Here is a 22,841-nt window from a genome sequence, read left to right as displayed (position 1 = left end):
ATCTCTGTGAGTTCTGCATGGTACTAGACTCCATTCTCACTGCAGAGATGGGGTAACAGAGACCCCCCAAAGTGTCTTGTCTGCACCTATACCACTCTGAACGCGCCTGACCTTGGCCCAAAGTGTCTCAACCAAGTCATCAAACTAGTTAATATCTTAGCTAGAACACAGGGCTCTGTACTCAGCCTGGAATGCACCATGTGAGTTTATTTCCTTAGCCCAGTGACCCATCGCATCAAAGCCACTAATCAAGGGCTATGCTAACACTGACTCCACAGACATCTGTGGTATTCTTTACAGTTTACAAAATCGCTTTTATGCTATTTTGTTTGACCCTTATCCACGTAGAGGTAAATAGAACTGATATTCTTATCATCACTGTACAGATGAAATCACTGATGCTCAGAATATGATTCGTCCAAAGTCTCAGGAATAAAATTGGTCCCTTTTCCTAATGAACTTAACCTGCCCCAAACAGGATGCTAGATTTTCTCCACCAAATCTTCTCTGTTCCATCACATGTCCCTACCATTATTTAGATATCAGCCTCCAACCCCAGTTGTCATCCTTTACTATCAGTCTGGCCTTCCAACCACTCCCACCCCATTCAGTCTCTCAGCCCCTCTACTGCTATGACCCTTATTCAAATCTCTGTCATCTTTTTCTGAGACCAGAGGTCGGAAAACTTTTCTCTTTAAAGAGCCAGATAGTAAATATCTTTGGCTGTGGGGACCATGCAGTCACTGTATCATTTATTCAGTTTGCTGTGCTCACTGGGGCATGCTCATGACAAGGAACACCCCTCCCTTCCTCTCACACACTCTCTCCAGCCTCATGGTGAGATTACACAGAATTCCCCTCTGGCAGGAGCTTTTCAAAAGCACCTGGAGCCAGAAGACCTGGGTCCCCAGCTGTGTGTGGTCTGGAGAAGGCTGTTCTGGGTCTGAGCACAAGTTCTGCCCCCCCTGGGCCACAAGGAGGTGGGTGCAATCACACGTAAGGGACTCTCTAGCCTTTGTCACCTCTAATGAGGGTGATCAGTGGTCCCAGTTCACCCAGGCCTGTCCTAGTTTTGTCCCAGACCAGAACTTTCAGTCCTGGACAATCCAGGACGATTGGTCATCCTCTCTTTATTGTTTCCATTGTGGCCCTTGTAAGGTTACTCACAGCACAGTCAAGCCTGGAGTGGACCCCACACAGCTGTCTCAGCTCTAGAGGTGACCCAGGAATGTGGCTTGGGTTTATCAAGCCCAGAAAGATCAGAGAAGCCTCCTTGCCCCCACCTACCACCTCCCCTATTAGGTAATTATTAATGAACAGACCCATGGGTACAGCGTGGAATCTCAAAACAGAGAAACCTCATTGCAAGTTGGTTCACCTCCCCCCAGGAGAACCCTCCATCCTTGCTGGGGCCCCAGGAGAGTTCACCCCTCCCAGTTTGTGTTACATATTGAGGTTTGCCTGATACAAGCTTTTCTCTGCAGCTCAGGGGAACCCCTCAGTGGGCCTAGTTTTCATTCTGCCCCTCAGTGGCCTTGTGAGTTTAAGTATAACCATCCCCCTCTCCAGGTATCTATTGCCCTGCACCACCACTTCAGTCCGATCCCCACTCCCTGCAAATGAAGAGTTGGGCCAGACCAGAGGCAACAAACTCCAGGGCCTTCTCGAACCCGGGAAGGCAGCTTCCAGGGTGACAAGGTGGGGAATAGTGGACACAAGGAACTGGAGTCATCCCTCTGCGGCCAGGTAAGACCCATCTGGAGGCTAGACCCCGCCCGCAGCCTCCAGAGTGCAATCCTGCACTAGGAGATTTCCAGAGGAGCCTGCTAGCTTCCCTGGTAGCTCAGGTGACAAAGTGTCTGCCTGCAATGCAGGAGACCTGGGTTTGGTCCCTGGGTCAGAAAGACCCCTTGGAGGAGGAAATGGCAACCCACTCCAGTACTCTTGCCTGGAAAATCCCATGGACGGAGGAGCCTGGGAGGCTACAGTCCATGGGGTCATAAAGAGTCGGACACAACTGAGTGACTTCACTCACTTCACTGCCAGCTTTATAGCTGCATGTTTTTGCAATGTAACCCACCGAGATATCACACGGTAGATGGCAAGGACATTGCATCCCAGGAGCAAGGGTGAGAAGAGACACCTCCTTAGCCCAGGAATCTAGATTCACACTTCCTCTCTAATCATGAAACTGAAGCTGCTGTCTCTCCAATAAAGAGGGAGCCCCAGCACCCTTGGATCATTCTGGGACAGCTGCAGGTTGGGGTGATGTCTGGCTATTCCTTGGACCATTTGGGGAGTGATGTGGCCCTCGGGGTGCTGAATGAGATGCCCTAGACCATGCAGGCTTCCTCTAGTAGGCTTTCCTGAATGGGTCTCCAGGTACTTGGTGGAACTGAATGGACTATACACCAGTACAGAGCAGTGAGACAGGGCCGGGAGCCCTGGGCTGGGCAGGACAGGTCCCAGCACAGGCCTGAGCCCAGCTGGCCTCGGGCCCAAATCCCAGCTCTGCTGTTGGGCTCAGAAGGTTCAGGGACATGCCCAAGTTAACACCACAATAAGGCATCAACACCAGGATGAGAGAGGAGCTTGATGTGCCAGATAAGACAGAGAATTCTTATGTCACTTCATTCTCTCTCTCTCTCTCTCTCTCTCTCACACACACACACACACACAATACTATCCCATAAAAAAACTTGCCCAGAGAAGTTGCAAGCTCAGATTCCAAGGTAGGATTTGCACTCTGAACTGTTCTTTCTCTCCTTGGACAGACTGTCACTCTGCTAGAACATCAGCTCCAGTTTTGCTCACTGCTCTAACCCAAGTGCTAGGACAGGGTATGGCATACAGTAGGGGTGCCAGCAATATTCACTGAGGGAATGAATGAAGGAAAGATGCTTATTGATATTTGGTCTCATGCATGTGAAAATAAATGACTTGCTCTTCACTAGTCCACAATTTGGGTTTCTGCTACTTGGGCTGCCTTCTGCAATGAGTTAGAGGTTGATGCAACAGATTCCAGGGGTCAGCACATGCTTGGCTACAGCTGGAGGGACAGGTAGCCTGACCCCACTGTTAGCACACAGTGACTGCCCTTTGGGTCCTGGCGCCTGCCCCTGTAATGCTCTGGACAGAGGTTGAGTTTGGGTGTTAGACACTCTCTGCTACCACTAAGCTGTGTGACCTTGGGCAAGTCACTCCACCTCTCTGAACCTCACTTTCCTCATCTGTCACATTAGGAGTGCTTACTGTTGGGAAGGCTCATAGGAGGGAAACGGATGGCATCCTTGAGTGTGCCCAGCTCCATGTCAGTTTTCCTCTTCCCTTTCTGCAGTGGAGCGGTGGAGTGGAGGCCCAGAGAGGTTACCCGTCTTGCTTGAGGTCACACGGCTAGTAAGTGGGAGAGTTGGGATCTGAACCCTGGCATCTCTGGCTCCAAAGCCCAAGATGGCAACTTCCACTTCTGACTATTGACATCAGAAAGGAGGTGGTTGCCTTTTTCCAAAGACCAACATTGTTCAAATGTGGCCCTGAGGTCCTCCACAAGAGGGGCACTTGTTAAAAGCTGAGAATCACAGGTTTCTCCCCAAGTTTCTTGAATCAGAATCATGAGGATGGTGTAGAGTGGATCCAGACATCTGCCTTTTTAATCAACTCCCTAAATGTGTGTGGAGAAGGAAATGACAACCCACTTCAGTATTCTTGCCTGGAAAATCCCCTTGACGGAGGAGCCCGGTAGGCTGCAGTCCATGGGGTCACAGTGTGTGACTTCCCTGCAGTTTAATGTTTCAACACCAGAGGGCTCACTACTATTTCTTAATGGCACAGGCATCTCCTCTGATGTCAGGTATTCCCCAAACCCTCACCCTGGGAGTTTGGGTGAAAAAAAGGTGGCTTTTGTGGTTGGGAAAGCACACCCTCTGCTATTCTAAAAGAATGTTAAAACTAGCTCATCTAGCCAAATATTCCCTCTTATAGAGGGGGATAGAACTTGCCCAAAGCAAGTAAATTGCAGAACTGTGCTCAGAAAAATATACACAAAGCACTGTCCACACCACCACACACCCCCTCCTGAGCTCGGACTTGACTACAGGTTGGAGGGGAAATAGAAACTCCCAGTGTCTCAGGGAGGAGAAGGTTTCAGCCTGTCTCTGAATTCATTCATTCATTCATCCAGCTGCTTACTGAACTTCTGCTATGAGGAGCAGCACCGTTACAGTCTCATTGGCTGGATCCACGCCCTGTAGCATATAGTTGTGAAGGATAAGTTCAGGAGTTAGGACTGGTTATACTGGGACTTACTTACTGGCTGCAGGTGGAGATGAGGGTTAGGAAGGGATTCCCAGGGAAGGGACATCAGAGCTGATACAAATGAGGAGTTACCAAGTTAGAGGAGAGGGGTTGGAGCAGGGAAGTGTTCCAGACAGGTGAACAGTATGAAAAAATGTTCTGCGGAAGAATAAACCATGGGATGATGATGGGTGCGAAGACCCCACTGTGTCCATGGGTCAGAGCGTGAATGATGGGGACGGGAGAGGGTGGGAGAGGTGGTGTGGGAGACACACAGGTGTCCAAGGCACCACCTTGACCTTAGGGGAGCAGGAGACAAGGTTTGACCGCAAGCAGCAACAGCATGAGGCAGCCCCAGGCAAGTCCATAAGCCACAGAGCAAGGGATTGGAAGGGAGAGACAGGGCAGGCTTCATGGAGGAGGAAGCATTTAGGTTAATCCGGGTTCGGTTTGATTCAAAGGCATTACGTTCTTCTCTCTGTGCAGAGCGGGTATCACCTTAGCCATGAGGATTTTCTATCTGATCCTGAACAGGTGATTTCAGAAGGTCAAAGTCATGCTGGGCAAGAAGGAAGGGAGGAGACCGGGATTTCTGCTCCCGAAGGGCCCACTGAGCCTTCAGACTCTGTCTCCCTCCCTCCTGTCTGAGCCCCGCTGGCTCTGCGCAGCTCTAACCAAGGGCAGGTGGGACACACAGTCGACTTCGGGCCCCTTTGCACTCCTTAGCGCACAACCAGCTGGGTCTCAGCATTTAGGGCTATTAAGGATGGTGAGATAAAGGAGGACAGGGTTTTATGAATGATTGTGCAGATGTGGCCGCAAAGCCTGTGCTGCTCTTTCCATCAAGAGGTAGAGTCTATTTTCCTTCCCTCCACCTGAATCAGGGCTTCCCCCTGTGACTTGTCTGAATAATTTAGAGCAGAAGTGATGCTGTGTGTATGTCTTCTGCTGAGCCTTGCGATCTGCGGCTTCTGCTTTCACAGCCGGTAGACTCCTTCTCGGAAGCCCACTGCTGGGTAAGGAGGCTGACCGGGGCGGCCGTGCTGGGAGGAGGCCCAGCGGAACCAGATAGGGAGGGAGGGAGAGAGAGGGAGGGAGGCCACAGGGAGGAGTCCTGAGCACCAGACACGCCAGTGAAGCCTCGGGGACCTCTCAGCCCAGCACACCCACAGTGTGCATGCAGCTGAGTGAATCACTGCAGCCAGCGCTCCATGCAACAGACAAAGTACCTGGCAAAACTCTGCCTGAATTTCCCACCCAACTAACCATCAAGCAAGTGAGAAAGTGATTGCTGCTTTCAATTATTGAGACTGTGAGTGGTTTGTTTGTGAATCTTCCATACAGTCCAGACTTAGGACTTTTTTAGAGCAGATCTTTTTTCCTTTTTTTCTAAGAAGGATTCTAAAGCACAGGTCACCTGACAGATACTAAGTTGCAAGACACCACACAGGACAGGTACTGTTCTCAAGAGTGAGGGAGGCGGGGGCTGGAGAGGAGGCATGAGTCCATTCACCAGGTGGTCATTTACTGAGCACCTACTGTGTGCCTAGCGCTGTGCAAGGCTCTGGAGCTGGGCCTTGGGGAGGACAAAGTCCCCATTCTCATGGAACTCATGCCCCAGTCCAGATGATGGAGGGGGAATAAATAAACACATAATTAATGGAATATCAGATCATTATCAGTGTTGGAAGGAACATGTCGAGGGGGGAGATACAGACTGATTGAGGGGTGGCCGGTCAGGGCAGTCCACCCTGAGGAGGTAACATTTGAGCCAAGACGTGGATGAGGAGAAGGGACCAGCATGCAAACAAGTGTGGCTGGGAGTCCAGGCCGAGGGGAGAGAGTGAAGCCCAAGTCACTCAGGACATCACTGATGAGGTGGGCGATGGGGCATCTGAGACATCCCAGAAGGATCTGAATCCACTGCTCCTGTTGCCACAGACACCTTCTGGAAAAGAGAGTGGTGTCCCTCTTCCTCACTCACCATAGAAACCCCGCAGAGGAGAGGGGCAGGGGGAGAAGGACCAGCAAGCGCACCTACCTCCCGCAGGTGCGTGGGCAGAACCAAACGCATCAGAGATAGCTAGCTGATAATGAACTCTGCATCAGTTCCAATGACTGCTTTCAGTGCAGGCATGGATGGACTGGGTGTACATGATGCTTAGATCACAGTGAGTTACAAAAAAAAAAAAAAAGCAAGAACCCGAAAGAGGCTGCAGAGTCGCTCAGATGGAATTCTTCATGGGTTCTGATTAGTCAGTTGCCTTCAAGACATGGGCAGTGGGAGCTGCTGGTGCTGCTGAGAACACGCTGATAACAGGAACCGGAGCAGGGAGATGTCGAAGTAACAGGCTTCCCCAGCTAGAGGCCGAGAGGAGGGCAGTGTAGCTGGGAATGAGTACTGGAGACCTGGGTGCCAGTTCTTTAATGGCCAGTGATCTCTGGGTGGCCTTCAGCAGGTTCCTTTCCCTCTCTGGCCTCAGTTTCCCCCTCTGTAAATGAAGGTGGCCAAACCAGTAAGGGCTGCACATTGGACCTTCTCAAGGACCAGGCTGTTACCAGGCCAGTGAAGCAAGTCTCAGAAGCACCGTGAGAAATTCTCAGTGCCCAGGGCTGCATCTACCGCATAGTAGATTTTTGTTGTTGTTCAGTAGCTCGGTCATGTCTGACTATTTGTGACCCCATGGACTGCGGCACAGCAGCCTTCCCTGTCCTTCACCATCTCCCGGAGTTTGCTCAAATTCATGTCCAGTGAGTCAGTGATGCTATCTAACCATCTCATCCTTTGTCACCCCCTTCTCCTCCTGCCCTCAATCTTTCCCAGCATCAGGGTCTTTTTCAATGAATTGGCTGTTTGCATCAGTGGCCCAAGTGTTGGAGCTTCAGCTTCGGCATTAGTCCTTCCAATGAATATTCAGGGTTGATTTCCTTCAGGATGGACTGGTTTGATCTCCTAGCAGTCCAAGGCACTCTCAAGAGTCTTCTCCAACATCACAGTGTGAAACCATAAATTATTTAGCATTCAGCCTCCTTTATGATCTAATTCTCCATAAAAATTTGTTGAAGGTCTAGATGAACCTGGTGTCTGATCTTCTGACAGCCCCAGTGGACCTTCTGATTGTCCCAAGGGAGTTGTAAATCTGAATTTCTTTTTTTTTTTTAACGTGAGCTATCTCAATTTTGGCTCACATGGTGAAGAGTCTGCCTGCAATGCAGCAGACCCAGGTTCTATCCATGGGTTGGGAAGATCCCCTGGAGAAGGAAATGGCAACCCACTCCAGTATTCTTGTCTGAAGAATTCCATGGACAGAGGAGCCTGGTGGCTATAGTCCATGGGATCACAAAGAGTCAAACACGACTGAGCAACTAACAAGGAAGCAAGGAGTAACCCCAATTTTGAAATGTGAGTCTCTAATTTAAAAAAGTTTTATAAATCTGTCCACACCAAACAGTACAGCTCATACTGGTTCAGCCTGTTTGCTGCCAGCTTGCAATGACCTTGGTGCCAATAGATCTTCAAGGCCTTTTCCAACCCTGCATTCCTGGAAGGAAAAAAAAAATGGTTTATGTTTCATTCGGTTCGTTAAAGGATTTGAGACTGGCTTAAGGGAACTTCCCTAGATTCAAATTTAAAAGGTAAAAATTAAAAACTTAGACTCACCATCAGGAAAAATGTAAATGAAGTCAGAATGCTGATCAAAGCAGTGATAAAAAAACATCAAACATGGAGGCTTACCCTAGCTGATTTCAAGATATTATCAAAGACACAGTAAATTAACAGAAACAGAACGCCGCAGCTGGAAAGTCACAGCACGTGCGTATTTATCAGCTAGACGTTTTCACAAGGCTATTTGCTGCTAAGTTTCCTAGAGACCAGAGTCACAAGGGTTGAGTTTTCACACACATTTTTCATTGCTCACATGGGCAAGGATGCTGTTTCCTCCCAAAGCAGCCCCCAGCTTCTCCCTGGGGAACTGCTCCAGCTCTCGCAGGCTACACACCTTCCTCCCCTCCTCCCAGGATGCAGAGGAGAAGGGCCGTCTGGATGGCCAGAGTAGGGAGTTTAGGAGCTGCCTCCTTTGGGTCCACTGGGAGAGAAGGAGGGCTCTGTACTCAGGCCTGTCCCAGGTCCAGGCTAGGGAGGATGATAAACGGGGAGCCTTGGGATGCTCCGGGTCCAGCCCGCTGTGTCCAGATAAGGGTCAGGCTGAGATGCACCAGTGGTGTGCTGGCTTCCTCATCTTACTCACGCTATCGCCCCACATCCTGGGTTGCCATCTCCTGCTTATCCACAGCCCCTCCCTTCCCTGATCCCACCACTCAGCTCCCAGTGCCGAGTCAGAGACGCCCCTTCTAAATGCTCTTTCACACCACTGTGGATGTTTAGGTCAACAACGGCCAGCTGCCAGAAATTCATATAGTCGATGCTTCAATCTAACACACGGGGTTTCCTGCCCTGTTCTCTCCAGCCAGCATTAGACTATGTCATCCTCCACATTTAAGCATTTTGCCAAACATCCATAATAGCCCCTCTTCAGGGTCTGCCGGGAATCCCAGGTGGCACAGTGGTAAAGGGTCTGCCAGCTAGTGCAGGAGACACAAGAGATTCGAGATCCATCCCGAGATCAGGAAGATCCCTTGGAGTAGGAAATGGCAACCCACTCCAGTGTTCTTGTCTGGAAAATTCCTTGGACAGAGGAACCTGGTGGGCTCCAGTCCGTGGGGTGGCAGAGAGCTGGACATGGCTGAGCGATTGGCCATGCACACATACAGAGTCTGCCAGCATTTATTAGGCCATCCCCCACCCCTGGATGCCACAGCCCTGGCCTGCATGGCCCTGTCGCAGCCAAGCTGCAGCCCGCGCTGCCCCTGAGCTAACGCGCTGGGGCTCTGGGCCGTGAAGGGGACATTCCAGGCTGCGGTGGGGACGCCTCTGTCCACCCTCCTGGGTGGCCCAGGGTCCAGGCAACCGTGCTGTGCCCAGCTTGCAGTCAGACAGAACTGCCATCCGGCCTGGCCTTGGGACTTGCTGTTTATAACCTCCAGGGGCAGGAATATCCCCTGCTGGGCCTCAGTTTCCGCATCTGGAAAGGAAGGACATCCTTCCAACCACAGAGGGTTTTCCAAGGATCAGCTGGAAGAGGAAGCAGAAAAGAGCTTCATGAATCTCCAAATTCGGCCCAAACACAGACAGCCGGTCATCCCAGGCCCTTCAGTGGTCCGGCCATGCTCCCCATGCGCCTTCTTCCTTTCCAGAAACCAGCACTCTGCCCCTCACCCGGCTCTCCCTGCAATGATGGTGTCATCCTGACCTTGGCAGCAGCGTGGCCATGTTCTCCTGCTGGCACCTGCTAGGACCTCAGCCCCACTGAGAGTGACCCTACTGTGCGTCATTGACTTCCCTGCCCTGGCTGCAGGTGGGGAATCTCACCTGCAGCTCGCCCCCTCCCACAGGGGCTACAGGCCTGGGGGGGTGCCACAGGCCTTGGTGGGGGCACTGGGAAGCTCAGATCCTGGCCAATGATTGGTTGACTGGTGAGAGCCCCTTGCTCAGAAAGGCACAGAGTGCATTGAGGTAGGAGGGTGAGGAGGAGCTGAAGGCTGCAGAGGACCTGGGGAGGCAGAGGCAGGAGCAGCCAAGGTAAGAGCAGCCGGGTCACCCTCAGGGCAGCGACGTTCACCCCCTCGTGAGAGCCTGGAAGATGAGCTGATGGCGCCCAGGGCAGTTCCAGTCCTGAGTGTGAGCTGATGGTGCCACTGCCCAGCTCCTCCCTCCCCCCCGACTTCCTTCAAGTGAGCCCAACTACTGTGTAAGCTTAGTACTGCCGACATTGTGCCCATTTTACAGATGAGGAAACTGAGGTCTCCAGAGGCCAAGTCCTTTCCCCAACTCACTGGTGAGAAAGTGGCTGAGCCAATGTTCAAGGACAGTCTTTCTTTCCTCAGAAATGCCAACCTGAGTGACCAACTCACTTGTCCACTCAGCCCAGGGCTGGGTCTGCAGGAACCGTCAGGTAAATGTGTGCTGCGGGTGGATGGCTTGCTTCATAAGGAGGGAAAACAACCCTGCTGGCTGGGTTTAAAGCAAGTCTACCTTTGTTCCAACCCCCTCTAATCCTTTGGCCATACATTATTCCAAATGCAATTCCCATAAAGTCTGTGCACTTCCCCACACTCCGCAGGTGTGGATTGGAATGTATCTATGAGCACTCAGGCCCAGTCTGCCCCAGGAGGGAAGGAACACTCTAGAAAGTTCAATGCTTTGTTTAGAGTGGAATTTCTCAACACAACACTTTCAGCATTTAGGGCTGGGTTATTCTTTCCTGGGCTGGGGGAGGGGCGGGGGCGGGGGGCGGGTGTTATCCTGTGCAATGAAGGGTGTTTAGCAGCACCCCTGGTCTCTACCTATTCGGTGCCAGTAGCATGTCCCCCAGTTGTGACAACTCCAGACCTCCCCAGACGTTGTCAAACATCTCCTAGGAGGCAACGTCGCTCCCATTGAGAAACACAGCTGGAGAGAAGCCAGCAGCTCCTCACCAAGGACCCCGTCAGCCTTGGTTTCTGCTCTAACTTGTAAATATTACGCAAAGCACAGACAGGAGTGTTACATGCTCCGTTTTCTTTTCCAGCATTTCCCCCAGGCTGAGCCTCAGAGCGTCCACCTCTCAGGGGTGTTTGCATCTGGCCGTCTGCCGGCTGGCTCACCAGGCTCAGCAATGACAAGGCTTCGAGTCGCCAGCAGATGGCGCAAAAATCCTTCCCAGGCCTTTGTGGCTGCTGCTCTCTTCTCTGGGACCTGAGTTACTCCGAAAATCTGGTGCTGAAAGGGGCTTTAGAGACAAGGCTGAACACCTTTGGGTGCGCGGGACAGCCTTCCCGACCAGGAATGATCCAGCCCAGAATGTCGACTGTGCGGAGGTTGAGAAGCCCCAGTTCATAGACGAGTAACCTGAGGATCCCGAGGGAGAGTTTAATTGTGTGGGTGGCTTCCCAGCATGGTTATGGGATGCGGTGATAAGATGAGGTGAAAACTGTGATGAGGGTTTATAAGCACTTAATGCTTGAAGGCAGAGGGTCTGATTTCTTTGTCTCTCTCCCTGCATCCGCAGAAATTCTCAGGAAAAGTTGGCTGAACTGGATTGAATGGGCTCCTCCACATCTGAAGATGGGCTATAGCTATAGCTGCATTTTGCCACTGCCTCCTGATCAGATACTATCGCTGCCCAGAGCACTGGGTTGAGAAGTGCCATACTCAGCAGATAAGAGTCCTAGAATCAACTAGTCTTGTCTGCTATGAGTGCAAAACCAGATAATTAGAAATTCAGCCTTTCTGCTGATCCCAGGATAGATGATCAGAAGCCTGGGAGGAAAAGATTCCCTTAGAGAAGACTTTTCTTATAAATCATAAGCCCTCTGAATTGATATACTGTAAAACAGATAAATATCAAGATGCATTTAGGACATCCTAGAAAACATGGACAATGTGTCTGAAGAAGAGCAGATGTAGACAAGTTTTGTAATTTCATCTTCCGCTTACAAGACGAAGAGCACTTTGCTGGCCTGGATTACTCTGCATCTCTTTGAGGAGATGCTGGGCAGCTGTCTGCCGACTTTTGCCCAGGTTGCTTTGTGCAGGTGCACTGTCTTCAGGGAGACCGCTTCCGTGCTCACCCTTCCTCTATGGAGTGTGCGAAGCCGGACACTCCAACGTATCCTGACTTCCATCTTCGCCAAGGCTCAGCCTGACTGAGTCCATCTCTCACCCTAGCTGCAGGTTCTTTCATCCGTGAACAGGACTAACAATGCTCCCTTGCATCACCGGAGGATGTATTTCCCCAGGTAAAGGATGGGGGTTGTGTTTCCTAAACCTGGAAGAGCCGACACCTGCCATGACTCATTGAAGAACTGGGCAGCAAATTAGGTGATGTCATCATGTTCTCCCTATGAAAGGCATAATTGTGAGGGCTTTTTGTTGTTTTTTTTTCTTAATTCCCTCATCCCTCAAGGTCCTGAGACTGATAAACCTTTGGAACTTTTAGCCTCAGCACCCCCTCATTTTATTGCCTCTGTTAAGTTTTTACCAGACAAAGATGGTCTTGGCTGGGCTAACTTTTCCAGGTGACAATATTGCTGCATCGGTTTTCGGGGTTTCCTGTCTTCTACTCATTAGTCTGCCCTGAACCCATGCCTCGCCCCTCCCCTTGTATCTCAGAGCCTGATTCAGAGCCCAAAGAGGTTCTTGCATCACCTGGGGGTCCTTTAATTGTGTTTGGATCTTCGGAAAGGACCCTCAGTCCTCACCATGTTTTCCAAGGGGTCGCCACCAAGGCCAGCATGGAGATCAGCTGACCGATTGCAACTGTTTGGAGAAAATTGAGACTTAATAAGGCCCATGAGGATCCAGGGGCAAGACAGGGTCAGAGCCTGGTTGGGTGGGTGGCAGTGTTCATTCTGTCTACCCTCTCTACCAGGGAGTCATGGGGCCACATCGCTGTCTTTTGCTTTGCCAAAAACATGGCAAATCAGGGGTAGGAGACGGAAGAGAGTGATGGAAGGTGATCAGCGGGTCAAAAAAAAAGAACAACTTCCTAGAGGGTGAGGCAGAGCTAAGGAAACCGTCAGAGAGAGAGAGGGTTTCCTCTTCCTCCCTCTAGGGAGGAGGCATCTGAACAGAGGCTTCTGAAGCCAGACAGTATCTCTGGATCCCAAGAGCCTTCCGGAAGCTCAGTGGTCCTCAGGGGCTGAAGCTCACCTCTGTTTCTAAATTGCTGGGCGCACTTCAAGTCCCTTGGCTCTCTGAGCCTCAGATGCCTCGCTTATTGGTGGGGACACCTACCCCATAGGGCTGTGGTTAGGCATAAATTAAGTCAGGCACATGACCTGCTCAGCATGTAATAGGTACTCAGTGTTACTCTGCTTGTGGCATATCTATAAGATAGTTGCATTAAAATAGATTCATGTCAATGTATGGCAAAAACCACTACGATATTGTAAAGTAATTAGCCTCCAATTAAAACAGATAAATAAAAAAAAAATAAAAGTAGAATAGAATCTAGAATAAAAAAGATGAAAGTTGCCCAATTTCGGCCTGTTTCTAACAGGTCCCCTCCAGGTGCGCCCCCTTTGGAGACAGATAAAGGCAGCATGGCCAGAGAAGACAGGGATGATGAGAGCTTTGGAGATGAGGTCCTGAAATCTGGCTAAGGGAAGGAGGCACTTACCTCGGATGAGAGATGATACAGGCACAAGCTGGGTGCACGGGGAGGAGCCTGAAGGCCAGGCAGCCCGGCATTCCCCAGTCCTCACTAAGTCCCCTGCAATGCAGGGCCTTGGGATGCAATACCAGGCACATTCCTTGCTCCCAAGGAGCTTGCAGACTTCACTGCCCATGGATGCCTAGGGAAGAGGAGGTTCTAATGCTCCAAGGTCCACAGGCCTCATGTTTCATGGAAGATGGTACCCAGAGTCCTTCTGACGACCCAAGAGGCATCAAATGGCCCAGCCTCACTTCCTTTCCTGTCTCACCTCCAACCAGCCTCCCCTTCACTTATTCCAGTCCAGTCTCCCTGCCCTTCTTTCTGTTCCACCAGCACACTAAGCTCGGTCATACCCCAGGGCCTTTGAATGTCCTATTGCCCCTGCTGGGGAACTCCTCCAAGGTGAGTTCCTTTTCTGTGCTGGTCTCTGCTCAAATCAGTCTCCTTAGGAGGCTTGCCCAGCCTCTCCCCAAAGTCACTCCAAATCCTATTGTCCTGCTGTCCCTTCAAAGCAATGATCTCTACCTGCAGCCACTGTGCCCATTTATCTGTGGTTTATCTGTTTGCCATTTCACCTTATTAGTTTTTTTTAGTATTTTTATTTTATTTTTAATTAAAATATTTTAATAAAAATTTTTAAATTGCACTCCATTTACAGTTATTATAAAATATTGGCTATATTCCTGTGTTATACTATATATACATAAAGCATAATTAAGATTTGTTTGGGGCTTTTCAGGTGGCACTAGTGACAAAGAACCCACCTACCAGTGCAGGAGACATAAAGAGACTCGCGTTTGATCCCTGGGTTGGGAAGATCCCCTGGAGGAGGGCATGGCAACCCACTCCAGTATTTTTGCCTGGAGAATCCCATGGACAGAGGAGCCTGGAGTCCATGGGGTCACAAAGAGTCGGACAAGACTGAAGTGACTTAGCACACGCATTCAAGATGTATACAATTTTCACATAACGGTAGGATACAAATTCTATTCAAGTTCCCTTAGACTATAAACTAAGAGACACTGGAACATATCCAGGGTCATAAAATAAGGTGCAAAAATTTCACAGTCTAAGGGCATTAAAAGACACTTATTCCTTGAAAGAAAAGCCATGACAAACTTAGACAGCATATTAAAAAGCAGAGACCTTTGCCAACAAAGGTCTGTATAGTTGACGCTATGGTTTTTCCAGTAATCATGTACAGTTGTGAGAGTTGGACTACAAAGAAGGCTGAGCACTGAAGAATTGATACTTCCAAATTGTGGTGCTAGAGAAGACTCTTGAGAGTCCCTTAGATTACAAGGAAATCAAGCCAGTCAATCCTAAAGAAAATCAGTTCTGAATATTCATTGGAAGAACTGATGCTGAAGCTGAAGCTCCAATACTTGGGCCACCTGATGTGAAGAGTTGACTCACTGGAAAAGACCCTGATACTGGGAAAGGTTGAAGGCTGGATGAGAAGGGGACGACAGAGGACGAGATGGTTGGATGGCATCACCAATTCAATGGACATGAGTTTGAGCAAACTCCAGGAGATTGTGAAGGAGAGCGGAGTCTGGTCTGCTGCAGTCCATGGGGTTGCAAAGAGTCGGACATGACTTAGTGACTGAACAACAACAACAAAGGATATTGAAATCATACAGAATCTGTTCTCTCATCACTGTGTTTCACCTCATTAGGTGAATGTAATGTAACCTTCATGAGAGCAGACACTTGGCTCTACAGGGATCTCAGGGTTTCCAAATTAAAGCATATGAGATGATCTATTGGGACAGGAAGAAAATATCAGATTTTTTGGTTTACCTTTTCTTGTTTTAATTCAAAAGAAATGAAGCTCTACTCAAATATAATATATGGGTTAACACTGGCTCCCTCACTCAGTTACCTGTCACCCAGGCATACTCCACGTGCAGAATCCAAGTTATGTTGATGGGGGCACCCCACAGTGCTATCCTTGGTCCTTTGTTCCACTTCTGAAGATTGGTTCACACTGGAGTTTCTGGGTGCCTGGCTCAGCGCGTTGACAGAATATGCAGAATATATTACCCAGGGGTTAATGAAAGTAACTCTCACAACATGAATAGCCCACTTAAAAGAGATTCCTACAAGGCAGCTGTGGACTATGGATAACAAAGCTTACTATGCACAGAGAACTCTTCACATGGGACATGGCAGGACCAAGATGGGTTGCGCTGATGGCTGCTGAACACAGTTGTGCAGGTTGTAAACTGCACAAGGGCACTTAGGAGGCAGGTGGTGGCTGAAATCAGTCTACACTCTAGTGGCCAGTCCTTGCTCCTGAGTGCAGGGCTGTGTCCTTCTAGACAGAATGCCTTTTCCCCATCTCCTTCTCCTGTTTCTCATACTGGTCCCCCATCAGCGCCATCACAAGGGGGCTCTGATGCTCAAACCATGTCTCACAAGGAATCAGCCAAAGTGCTCAAGAGCTCAAGGCTCAAATCAGCCTCAAAGACCGCTTGAAATAGATTTACATCCATAATCAGTAACCACTCCAGGCCTTGCCTTGTGACACTGCTCAGTGATTCTCCAACGGCCAACTCTTCCTCTCATGCTAGCAGAAACCGGATTTTATACGGAGCAGCCATGTGCACGACAAAAAAGCCCATTTTCCAGTTTCCCTTGCTACTATAGAGTTGCAAAGAGTTAGACATGACTGAAGCTACTTAGCACACACTTGCTACTAAAGATGATAATCAAGCAGAAATTTGGCTAGAGAGAAATAAAAGGACATTTTCTAAGGATTTGGGGAGAATTTTCTTTTTTTAATGTAGATAATACCCTTCCTCCTTCCTCCTTTCTGGAATGCAGATGTGATGGTTAGAGGTGTGGCAGCTCTTTTGTGATCTTGAGAGAAAAGACAAGGCAGTGGTAAAGACTAGTCCTGACATCTCTGCTTGATGCCAAGCACTGTTACCTTTCTGCTGTATGAAAAAAAAAAATACCCTCATTTGTTTAAGCTGTTATTTGATCAAGTTTTGGGTTGCTTGCTACAGAACACAGTTCTAGACGGTTGACTCCTCAGCAGATGTTGTTCTTTGCAATATTAGCTCCGCTTGTGTGGAATAATCACAATTAGCCAGCTATTTAAAAACTAAGACTAACCTTTAGATATTTTTTCAGCAGTGTCTAAACTCAAGTATATGTCAATTAGTTATGTTGTAAAATGCTATCTATTTTAATAACACATTTTAAGACTCTCTTTAAATATGCTTTATATAAGTATAATACACCTATAGAACCAATCACATATTGTTTAAGTGTGCAGCTCATTAATTATTCACAAACTGAACCCATCCACATAGCCAGGACCCAGATCAGGAAAGATAATGTGACCAGTTTCCCAAAAGAAGCCTCTTTTTAGATATCTTTAATAATGAAAGCGAAAGATCACATACTGCTTGTTTTAGAACAATGACTAAACTAGTATATGGAAAAATTATATGACAATAAACTAAATGGACCCGTTTGTTAGCAGATACTGCTTAATGAACCAGAGAAAACACTGCTGAAGATTCAAAACAGGGATTTGAATCAGATAAATTCTTCATGTGGATGGTTTGCTCTGTAGGTGGATGACAGTATTGAGACTAATATGTCTCAAATTAGGATGTTTGCTAGATTTTCAGATGCTGTATCAGCAATGAAATACGCCTTTAAAAAAGTATTATTTTTGGTGAAACACTAAAGGAAAGGTGTACTGGAGAATATTTTTCAACACTGTTATTTCTTAAGTCAAAACAATATTTTTATGGGGAAAGAGTGTAGGCACAGATGCAGTATTTGTTTAGACTGGAAGATATGAAGCTTTCAGGGTATATTTATAGAAGTAACACCACATATGAAATTCTTTTCTTATATATGTGTAAGCAAACTATACTATCAATGTGTTAAATTATCAGAATACACTTTACAGTAAGATAGTCATTTTCAAAGTCTTGATTTGAAAGATATTATCAATATAATGAGTTTTATAAAAAGAATATTTCAGATTGAATCTTTAGAAAATAAGGAATTATATTGAAAGCTTTGGTATTACAGAGAAATTTTCTGCTTATCTTGTGTAAAGTACTTGAAAGTACCATTCTTAAAGATGAGCTGCGTTTTTTTTGTTTTTTTTTAACACAGGATGCTACTGCTGCTGCTGCTAAGTCGCTTCAGTCGTGTCCGACTCTGTGCGACCCCATAGACGGCAGCCCACCAGGCTCCCCGTCCCTGAGATTCTCCAGGCAATAACACTGGAATGGGTTGCCATTTCCTTCTCCAATGCATGAAAGTGAAAAGTGAAAGTGAAGTCGCTCAGTCATGTCAGACTCCTGGCGATCCCATGGACTGCAGCCTACCAGGCTCCTCCGCCCATGGGATTTTCCAGGCAAGAGTACTGGAGTGGGGTGCCATGCCTTCTCCTTACACAGGATAGGTATTTCAAATTTGTTGACTTTTTCCTTTGCAATAAAAGTAGGTCTCATTTCCAACTGGATTTGTTTCCAGAAAACGATCTATCTCTGATATAAAAGAGGTTTTATTTAGGAGTAAGAAAGTAACACTTTTCAAAAGACAAAAACCATCCTCATGCTTTGAAAATCTTTTGAAAAGAAACATTTCTATTGTTAACCTGTTGTTGTTGATAGCCATGTAAATGCGCTACCTGTAAAAATCCTCTTATTTGTAGACTTGAAATCACTTGGCAACAACATTTTCCGACCTATTTAATTTTTTTTTTTTTTTTTCCAACAAAGGATTACAGGGATTTTGAACCTGGAGATACTGCTGTCCCTTCCTGGGAAAAGGTGACGTGTTGACTCTGGACATTCAAATAAGCGCAGAAGTGATGGCATATCCCTTCTGGGAACAAGCTTTACGAGCGTGCGCAGCTCACCTTGCTCTCATTTCCCATCTCCAGCGTGACAATGTTTGGGAAGGAGTTTGGGTTCCAGAGCGAAGATGCTTTGGAGCAGACCAGCAGCCAACCTGTGACTGGCATGGAGCACGCAGCCTGGCAAACTTGGCAGAGGGTGGGTAGTGATCCTGCTTGATTGAACCACAGGGTAGAAAGGGCAGAAAAAGAAGAGACGAGGCAAAAAGAGCAAGCTGGGACCATACTGAAAAGGCCCATGAACCGAACTGGAGCGCAGTCTGTGGTTGGAGGCCCTGAGCAATCTGGGAAGGACTGTGAGTCCGGGGAGACCAGGCCGGAGCTCTCACTCCTAGATAGGATTGGAGAGCGCATCAGTTTCATCGACGCAGAGAAGCAATGAGGTACATCTGAAGTGGGTTCATAACAGGAGCGGGAGGGGCAGGCTCGGAACGTGAGACTGTGAAATTCCGTGAGTTCCTGCAGGTTTATCAGTAGCAGTGAAAATAATCGTTTTGACTCTCTTTGCGAGATACTGGGATCTGTACTTCACGGGCATGATGAGGATCATAACGCCAGCTAACATTGACCGAGCACTCTCACCGAGAATAGGGACCATTAAAGTCTTCATTTTTACACATGGTCCTGATCCCAGTCAAGCATCCGTGGTGTAGATTACAAACACCACTCCGACTCCGCCCCCCTCCCCCACGCATGCGCTTTGCACATCAACGTGTAGCGCGGTCTATTCAGATCCCCGTTCGACAGCAAGGCTTACTTTGATCTACAGATTAAGGTAGCTAGTTCTCAGCCCTGGCCTTGCATGTTTCCACTTGAGTTCTTTTGTCTCTGCCATCACCAGGAGAAGAAGATAGGCAGGCTGGTCTAGGGCAGAGTGAGAGATAAGTGGAACACAGCTGAGTCACTCAGGCGTACTGGGGGACGCCAGCCTAGATGAGGTGGCAGTCAGCCAACTTCCTGACATACCAGCAAGCCCAGAAAAAGTCAACAGCACCCAGTCTCCTAGCTGACTTTGTATGAACATGCCAGCAAGGCTGATCGTGTACTGCTGAAGCCCTGTGGTTGGTTGTTTTTATTGGGCAATGAATAACGGATCCCCTAAATACTATTGACAGCATCCTGAGTGCTTTTGAATTTTCTTCTTTCTTCCTCTTCCTCTTATCACTTTCTCCTCCTTGTCTCCATCTCCATTTCCTTCTTCTGTTGCTTTATTTTTCTCTCTTACTGTACACCAGTTTATCCCCTCTTAGCCCACATGGCAGAGCAAAATCGCCAAGGGCTCCACGTTCACATCTCTTTTATCCAGCAAGCAGTCAGATGAAGCATAACTTAGTTTGAAGTCCAGATTCTGAAGGGCCCAGCTCGCCTTTGGAGCTCTCTTGGGACTATTCAGCCATGTACAGAGTTTGGGCACATGTTGGACCATTATGGCAACTGCCATGACAAGAACATCCAGAGAGAGGGAAAGGGAAGTTTCTGGGTAACAGGTTCTTAGCAAATAAAAATAAAAGACATCAGCTACAGCTCTTATAGGGTTTCCCTGGCGGTGCAGTGGTAAAGAACCTGCCTGCCAATGCAGGAGACGCAAGAAACTCGGGTTCGATCCCTGGGTCTGAAAGATCCCCTAGAGGAGAAAATGGCAACCTACTCCAGTATTCTTGCTTGGAAAATTCCATGGACAGAGGAGCCTGGTGGACTCCAGTCCTTGAGGTCACAAAGAGTTGAACACAACTGCGTACACATAGCACAGCTGTTCAACTTTTTAAATTTAATGCATTTATGTTATTTTATCATACAACTTTTACATTGTATAATATGGAAGGCATCATCGACTCAATGGATTTAATGGACATGAATTTGAGCAAATTTCAGGACATAGTGAAGGACAGGGAGGCCTGGCACACTGCAGTCTAGGGGCTGCAAAGAATAGGACATGACTTAGTGACTGAACAAAAACAACAATGTTATACAACTTTTAATAACTATTTCTAAGGTGTCAACTTATATACATTATTTGGTTTCTTAGTATAATATCTGTGTTTTCTCACAAGATAACAGAAAAACATTACCTACAAAAAATTCCAGGTCAATGCTCATCTCATAGTCAGAACCCCTGATTTTCCCTTTTTCATGAACTAATATATGTAATAAACTGTTAAGCTGGTGTTGAATCCTTGCGTCTAGTGTCACTCAGAGAAGGAAATCTCATGATGATGATCTATTGTGCTTCCCTCACTTCGAGGAGTACACTAAAATTCATTTGAATCGCACACTTTAAATGCCTGAGTAGTTTGGAACAGGACTTATTTCTCAACAAAGCTGTTAAAAGAAAAAGGCTGTCTACCCAACAAATATTTACTGAGCATCTACCAGTGACCAGAAGCTGTTCTAGCCACTGGAAGAACAGCAAGGAAGTGCCTGTCCTTACAAAAGTTACATTCTAGTGCCGGGGAAACAGCAAATAAGTAGGGTGGCACATGCTAGAGAGGAAAGTAAAGCAGGACAGGGTTGGGGGAGAGAAAGCAGGGTATTACTATCTGTCCCTAGGTCATCAGGGGAGATAATGCTGAAGCTGAAGTTTGGGCAGTGGCTTGAGGAAGTGAGGACACATGCCTGAGCTTCTGGGGTTCCCACTGGCCAAGGTCCAGGCTCACTACCAAGGGTCTGGCTCTCCAGCCAGCACATCTCCACTGTGGGTCATGGCACCCCAGACCTCAAAGGCCAGCTAGTGAAGGTACCATGGCCAGGGTGATTACCTTCAGTCCTTACCACCCTCCCTTTAATCAGAAAGCATCTCCCCTTTGTGTCTGTTATATCAGAGTGCGATAAAATTGTGCTTTAAAAAAGAATTGTGCTGCAAAAAAATAAATAATTTTGTTGCAAATCTAGATGTTGGAAAGGGGATGGAGGAGGGGAGTGGCCTCATTTGAAGAAGGTGATGCTGAGATGTAAGACTAAGGTAGGAACCTGGCAGGTGTCATGGTCTGAAAAGATGTGTTGAAGTCTTAAACCCTCATGTCTCAGGATGCGACTTATTTGAAAGTAGGATCTTTACAATAGTCAGTTCAGTTCAGTCGCTCAGTCGTGTCTGACTCTTTGCGACCCCATGAATCGCAGCACGCCAGGCCTCCCTGTCCATCACAAACCCCCAGAGTTCACTCAAACTCATGCCCATCGAGTCAGTGGTGCCATCCAGCCATCTCATCCTCTGTCGTCCCCTTCTCCTCCTGCCCCCAATCCCTCCCAGCATCAGGGTCTTTTCCAGTGAGTCAACTCTTCACATCAGGTGGCCAAAGTACTGGAGTTTCAGCTTCAGCATCAGTCCTTCCAATGAACACCCAGGACCGATCTCCTTCAGGATGGACTGGTTGGATCTCCTTGCAGTCCAAGGGACTCTCAAGAGTCTTCTCCAACACCACAGTTCAAAAACATCAATTTTTCGGCACTCAGCTTTCTTCACAGTCCAACTGTCACATTCATACATGACCACTGGAAAAACCATAGCCTTGACTAGATGGACCTTTGTTGGCAAAGTAATGTCTCTGCTTTTTAATATGCTATCTAGGTTGGTCATAACTTTCCTTCCAAGGAATAAGCGTCTTTTAATGTCGTGGCTGCAGTCACCATCTGTAGTGATTTTGGAGCCCCCCCCCTAAAAAGTCTGACACTGTTTCTACTGTCTCTCCATCTATTTCCCATGAGGTGATGGGACCAGAAGCCATGATCTTAGCTTTCTGAATGTTGAGCTTTAAGCCAACTTTTTCACTCTCCTCTTTCACTTTCATCAAGAGGCTTTTCAGTTCTTCTTCACTTTCAGACATAAGGGTGGTGTCATCTGCATATCTGAGGTTATTGATATTTCTCCCAGCAATCTTAATTCCAGCTTGTGCTTCTTCCAGCCCAGTGTTTCTCATGATGTATTCTGCATATAAGTTAAATAAGCAGGGTGACAATATACAGCCTTGACATACTCCTTTTCCTATTTGGAACCAGTCTGTTGTTCCATGTCCAGTTCTAACTGTTGCTTCCTGACCTGCATACAGGTTTCTCAAGAGGCAGGTCAGGTGGTCTGGTATGCCCATCTTCAGAATTTTCCACAGTTTATTGTGATCCACACAGTTGAAGGCTTTGGCATAGTCAATAAAGCAGAAATAGATGTTTTTCTGGAACTCTGTTGCTTTTTCAATGATTCAGCAGATGTTGGCAATTTGATCTCTGGTTCCTCTGCCTTTTCTAAAACCAGCTTGAACATCTTTACAATACTAGTCAAGTTAAAATGACTCTGTTAGAGTGAGCCCTACCCCCAGTGTAACATGTGTCCTTCCGAAAAGAGGAAATTTGAACAGAGACAGGCACACACAGAGTTAGGATGATGTGAAGAGACACGAGGGGGTGTC

The sequence above is a fragment of the Dama dama genome, chromosome 13 (assembly GCF_033118175.1).
Source record: "Dama dama isolate Ldn47 chromosome 13, ASM3311817v1, whole genome shotgun sequence".
In the NCBI taxonomy this organism is placed as follows: domain Eukaryota; kingdom Metazoa; phylum Chordata; class Mammalia; order Artiodactyla; family Cervidae; genus Dama; species Dama dama.
Note: the sequence above shows the minus strand (reverse complement) of the source record.